Source organism: Mastomys coucha, unplaced genomic scaffold (assembly GCF_008632895.1).
Source record: "Mastomys coucha isolate ucsf_1 unplaced genomic scaffold, UCSF_Mcou_1 pScaffold6, whole genome shotgun sequence".
Classification (NCBI taxonomy): domain Eukaryota; kingdom Metazoa; phylum Chordata; class Mammalia; order Rodentia; family Muridae; genus Mastomys; species Mastomys coucha.
Genome location: NW_022196912.1, coordinates 37,014,914 through 37,021,891, shown reverse-complemented (window position 1 = coordinate 37,021,891; position 6,978 = coordinate 37,014,914).

The window sequence follows — 6,978 nt, the reverse complement described above, 5'->3', positions numbered from 1 at the left end:
CTCTCTCTCTCTCTCTCTCTCTCTTTCTCTCTCTCTCTCAGTAGCTCTGTCTTCCAGATCCTTTCAACCACTCTTCCCAGGTATGTCATGTCCTCCAGATATTTCTGTCCTCATCAGGAACAGAAACTTGTCAATGTGGTAAAGTGGCAACACTGACTGGCCTAGTTCAACAGTTCCCCACCTCACAGGTGTGCTTGCCTAGTCGGACAATTCCCACCTCACAGGCGTGCTTGCCTAGTCTGACAGTTCCCACCTCATAGGCATGCTTGCCTGATGCTGAGTGTTTAATTATTCCTTGTGATAGTTTTCTCCATATTTGCAGATTTGAGGAATGAAAAATCAAAATATTTTTAAAGCTTCTTTCACATTTAAACATTCCAACTAGTTTCTTCTCCATTACTTATACATGTCTAGTACTGGCTTAAAGAAAGTTCTTACAGAGATTTCTGCTTGTTTATTTTTGTGCCATAATTCTGAATAATTGACATCAATTGTTTTCCCAGAGCATTGTTCTTCTACAGCTAACAATATCTGAGTGTTCAATTTTTAAAATGATGATTTCAAAGTACATAAACATTCCTTTCTTTTATATATCTACTGGTATAGAAAACCTAGTCCCAGATTTTGTGAGGTATAAAACCAGTGAATTACTTTTCTAAAAATTCTATATTCATAAACTTTGACCAAACTTATAAAACCTGGTCAAAGCTGAATGACTTTTCTGCTAGATCCCATGAATTAGGCCTAAACTCATGAGATTCATTCAAAAAATTTATAAGTAGGGGCTGGCAAGTTGGCTCAGTGGGTAAGAGCACTGACTGCTCTTCAAAAGGTCCTGAGTTCGGATCCCAGCAACCACATGGTGGCTCACAATCACCTGAAATGAGATCTGACGCCCTCTTCTGGTGTGTCTAAAGACAGCTACAGTGAATTATGCTGGAGCAAGCGGGGCCAGAGCAAGTGGGGCCAATGTAGATCCTGAGTTCAATTCCCAGCAGCCACACACATGATGTACTCATACACATAAAAAATAAATAAAATTAATCTTAAAAAAATTATAAATACATGTATATACACAAAACCCTAACCCTAACATTAACATTAACCCTAACCACACACACACACACACACACACACACACACACACACACACACACACTTTGTATTTCTTAAACCCTACTATAAAAAAATCACTTAGTATTAGTAGGTATATCTTTCATGGTCTTTCAGATATTCCAATGTCACCTCACTGAACATATTTCAGATTCTGATTAAGATAGTTCACAATGTATAATCAGCTATTTCTTTTTAATGTAACAATAAATAAAGAAATTAAAAATAGGTAGTTTTAAATCATCTTTATTTTTTTAAATTAATACCTTTACTAAAATTCCTGTGGCTAGATGTTTGTACTAGGTTCAGGTGACTAGCTCTAACCATCTGTCTGAGTCACTTCTTTTTTTGTGAACTCTGGCAGTTCTGACAGAAAGTCCAAAGTTTTCCGATTGGCACATTTATCATTGTCATTGAAGACTGCACTTGAAAGCCCCTTCTCATAGGCTGATACTTTCATCAAGCTTAGGGATTTAGTAGTTGCAAGAGACACAAATCTCATCTTTCAAGTACTTTTCAAGTCTTTGCTTCTCTTGATTTTGCTAATAGTCTATTGGCCAAAGCAAGTCATGTGGCCATGGGCACTTTCAATACAGAGGAAGCTCTGTAGATGTAAATCTGAAAAAAGGTGGTCAATGCATCTCATATCAATCTGTGCACATAGCCATGTCACTTATACCTAAGTTTCTATCTATCGTGACTGAGAAACCCCTGTGAGTATATTCAAAGACTTCTAAAGGCTCTATCAGGATTATTAGCTTGCCTTAGAGACTATCTTGAACCACTGTCCTCTGCAATCTTATCTGGTTGTTCTGAATATACAGTTAAAGATCTCTTTCAGGGAATTCTGTCCTCTGCAATCTTATCTGGTTGTTCTGAATATACAGTTAAAGATCTCTTTCAGGGAATTCTGTCCTCATATTTGTGTGTTGTGATGTTCCGATGTTCCAATTGCTTCACTCCTATGTCAGGCTACCTATGTTTGTCTGCATAATTCTTCTATACAGTAGGAACCAATTCTACATCTGCCAAATGGCTTATTACAAACATTTAACAAGCCTTTCCTTTTCTGGTTGTAATATATTCTTTCTAAAGGAAAATACAAAATATCTGCATATTTTCAATACTTCAGAGTTTCTTGGATATAGCCTAGATTAATATAGTAAATTGAACCCTCCAAAGATTTGTTAGTGCATGAATATAATATGGGATGGCAGCTGCATGTAGAGATGAGGAGATTTAGAGCATATGGTGGCCTCAGGTGTCCAGTTCTGTGCAGCAGGGTCCCATTTTATGGGCAGGAAGCACAGCAAGACTTTCATTCAAAGCCCTAAGAAGTACTTGGCTCCATCTGTGCTGTCACTAACCTTGTGTTTCACAAGTCAATCTCTGACCACCTAGACAATTTAAATGAGCAAATTATCATTTACAATGTTCTGATTCTAACAGTTTTAGTGAATGCTTTAGTTTGAACCCAAGAGCTATGACAGACAGGTGTATTTTATAGTGATAATTATCCAGGAGATTCCATGTTTCCAAGCCTATGAAGAGGGAGTCTGTCTGCCTTTATGGCACTAAGAATTAAATCTATCACCAGTTATTAAAATTCTCATGAATGGTCAACCTAAGTAGGATTTTCAATGTATTAGTAACCTAAGGTCTATTTCCATCTTCCAGATGAACTGGATGTCTTCTCTTGATCCTTTTATATTTTTCACCCTGTGAACAAATTTGAGGGATTTTGGAATTATGTTTATAATTCTCAAAATCGTGTTATTTTATAGGTATTTGTTATTGATGATATTTTATTGTTGTTGTGTTGTTGTTATCGTTGTTACTACTGCTTAAAAACTTCATATATGCCTTGTGTGTCTTTAACTAATTAGATGGGCACCACCCTCAATTCACTCAGTTAACGCACTAATAACAGACATAGGCAACAATTATATTGATGTCAAGTTTGGGGAGACAATATGTTTACTGGATATGCTTACAGTGGGTGTGTGACTCAAAAGCAGCTGCAGCAATAAAAACCAAGCCTACCATAGCATGAGTGAAAACAGACCTGTGTCCCTGGAGTTCCCTGTGCAACCTGCAGGCAGTGTCCTCAGACATTGTCCTTTCCCCAGTCACTTTTCATTGCTTCCTTGGAGAGAGGAGTTATGAGTCTTGTCACATTCTTGAGCTTCCTGGGGCTTATAAATTTTGTTGAAGTTTTTTCTTTCTGTTTTCACTCTTTCTGTTTTAAAAATAAGCCACGGGCATCCCAAGCTGGCTTTAAACTCCCTGGGTAGAAGGAGGCAGCTTGAAATTCTCATTCCTTGCTTGTAACTCCAGTACTAGATTACAGGCATGTGCCGCCATGACTGCTTTATACAGTTCTGCAGACAGCAGCTCATTCACACTTGGCAACCATGGTACCACCAGAATTACAGCCTCAATACTTCTTGAGACTTAAAGCCTGGGCCCTCCTGGAGAAATGATACAATTCAGAGGAAATAGCAAAGCTGTGGTTCTTACATAACCTCTTTAATGGGCAAACCAGCCATTTCCTCCTCCTTTACTGTCCTGTCTATTTCAAGATTGCTAAGAAGATTGACTAATTTTTTTATTTCCATTTTAGGTATCCATTTGGCTCTATATTTGGGACACTACTGAGAGAATTATTGCAATGTGAATCTCAGAGCTTTTTAGGAATATATATTTCTACTTTTTACTTTAAATAGTCACAAAATCTAGACAACTATGTCTATAATCCCAACACTGGAAACTTAGACAAAGAGATTACAGTTTAAAGACAGCATGGGTGATATAGTGAATCCAAAGCAGGAATGAGTGACACCTGAAGACCTTATCTGAAAAAAAAATGAAGTGTGATAAGGGAACAGATGAAAAATATAAATGATTCACAAAGTCCTTTCTCTCTTATTGGATAATACTTATTAAAGCCCCCAGTTTTTGAACATTATACATGCACAAACTTAGCTATATTTTTGAGAATGATAAAAATGGTGTCTTAAGCCTTTCAAGTCTTTAGTGTATTTTTGATGCATATATGTATGTCATGTGTATATGTGTATATATATTCACATGTGTTGGGGAACACATGTATATAAATGTGTGGAGGCAGAAGTGATGTGTACATTTCTGGATCCCTCTCCACCTAACATTCTAAGACATGAGACAGTCTGTCATCCAGAGCTCCTCGATTCCTGTCAGGTAGCTGTCTTACTCGAAAAATCCAGTTTCCTTCTCAGAATCACTGCTTTGGGTTACAGGCAGGCTCCTAAACCTGCAAGGGTTTATATGGGTGCCATGGATCCCAGCTTTAGTCTTCACAATTATGGGGCTAATGTTTAACCTACAGAGGTACATCTCCAGCTCCAGCGCACAGATTTCAATAACTATTGTTCATTAATTTAGTTTGTTTAAATCTCAGCCTTATTATGAAGCTCAGGTTGGTCTTGAACCTGCTATGTAGCCCATCTTTGCTTTCAATTCAGTTCCTCATGCCTTAGCCTCCTGATCACAGGTGTGCATCACCATATCCAGGTACCAGTTGCCTTTCAATGTTTATGTTGCTACTTTCCATTTATCACATAATTGAACATAAGGTATATTGTCTGTATGTGAGTGCAATATTGAAATGATTATCTCTGCAGTCAGATCCTGTGATTATGCCATTAAATAAAATACTGACTTGAAATGTGACATGAAACTGTCTTGGATGTTATTATCTCAAGGTGTTTTATATGGGTCTTCTGAGTTGGCTCAGAGCAAGCAATCCACTCTGGCTGGAAGTAACTGTAAGCGTGCCTACAATAAAAAGAAATCTGCCATACAGTGCTTTCTTGCAGACCTCCAGTTAGCCTTTTGTGAACACAGAGTCTCTTCACTGTTCTCTCTGAGGCCTTTACATGAAAAAAATTAGAGAGAGAGAGAGAGAGAGAGAGAGAGAGAGAGAGAGAGAGAGAGAGGAGAGAGAGAGAGAGCACTTCTAAATTTTTTCTTGAGTATCAAGTCTTTGACTATAGGATTGGAATTTGGCCCACTCTAACCTGTAATCAAGGTACAAAATAATTCTATCCAACCCTATAAATTTGAAGATATCCTAAAAATTTTCTGGGATTATCTTCAAACTCATTGTCTCTTTCCTTTTCTTTAAGTTTTTTTTTTTTTACTTTTTATTTTTTAACATTTTATTAACTGCTTTGGAGTCAAATTAATGTCTCTATCTTCAATAAGAATGGCATTCCACTTTAAAATGAAGTATTTCCCACTCTAGTAGTGTGTTCATTATCATGATGGTGCTTCTTGAAAAAACATCATACTGTCAACTATAAAAAATCACCTAATGATTTAAAATGAGGCAACATGTCAAAACTTACCTGGTTTCTATTTCTACAGATTGCACAATTATATTGTAAATGCTTATGGTGAGGTATAGGTAACAAATAATTTTATCTTCAATGTGAATGAAATGATATTTTTCAGATATCCATTATCACAAAGGAAGGAACTGAAAGCTGGGTGTGTTGAACAAGACATTAATGGTGTGAATTTAGCAATGTGAAGTCTGATAGTGCTATCACTTGGTTTAAGCCTAGGCCCCTTGCCTAAGCTCTCCCATAGAATACATAATGCTTCTAGAATTTAAAGGCAATCTGACAACAGAATACATGTGTTAAAATATTCTTTACAATGCAATCAAAATGGCATCCTTCCCAAGTCTGACGTAAAAGCCCTCCTAACGGGATTGCTGGTTGTTTTCACCAGCTGGGCCCATTGGCAACTCAACAAGAGAATGGAGGTCACATTTAATTTCTGTAATTATGGAAATTGTTTAGCAGCTGGTATTTCTTTTCTGTTAAACCTTTCCATAGAAATATGTATTTGGCAAAAGAGATTTGAGAATGAGGATTGGTCTATTTAGTGCCCACTTGCAGACAAAGTGGGGTCATAGAGCAGCCTACTCTCATGACCTAAGGAAAAAAATCAGATGAGATTAGGGAGATGGCATAGTAGGTAAAACACCTATAATACAAGACAATGAGTTTGTGGGTCTGTAACTCCTGCGTTCTTACTGGGGAACGTTCTTATTGTGTGGATTTGACAGAAGCTCTTAGGGAGACAGCCAGGTATACAGAGTTGTGAAGAAGAGATCTTGATTCAAAGTGAATGGGGAGAATCAACATCTAAGATTGTCCTCTGACTTCCACATACACAGTGTATATGCACACACAGGCACAGATGCACATACACACAGATTAAAACAGTATTTTCATCAGTTAAGTCAAAATTTTATTTAGATCCTTTTGATAAACAATGTTATCCCATTTTATGTTGGTTAGCTGAGAAACATATTTGAACTGAGTCATGGAAGTAGTGCCGTGTTCTCTGCATCTGGGTTAGTTGCTTTCATGGTATAGTCTTGACCAAAAAACGTTTCACGTTGTTCCATGTGTTTATTAAAAACTAAAAATCTCAGTTGAAAGAACTGGAAGAGAATACTTTTTTTTTCTTAAAGATTTATTTTATGTGAGTATATGGTAGCTGTTTTCAGACACACCAGAAGAGGGCATTGGATCCCATTACAGATGGTTGTGATCCACCATGTGGTTGCTGGGAATTGAACTCAGGACCTCTGGAAGAGCAGTCAGTACTCTTACCTACTGAGCCATCTCTCCAGCCCCTGGAAGAGATTCTTAAAATAATTTATGATAAATGACAGAAAATATATTTTGCTTTAATGTTAATAGTAAAAAACATTTATAACATAAGTATACTCAATAAATTTTATTTTTTAATATTTCTTAGTTTAAATTAATAATATTGATAAAAATGTATTTAAATATATGTAAATAA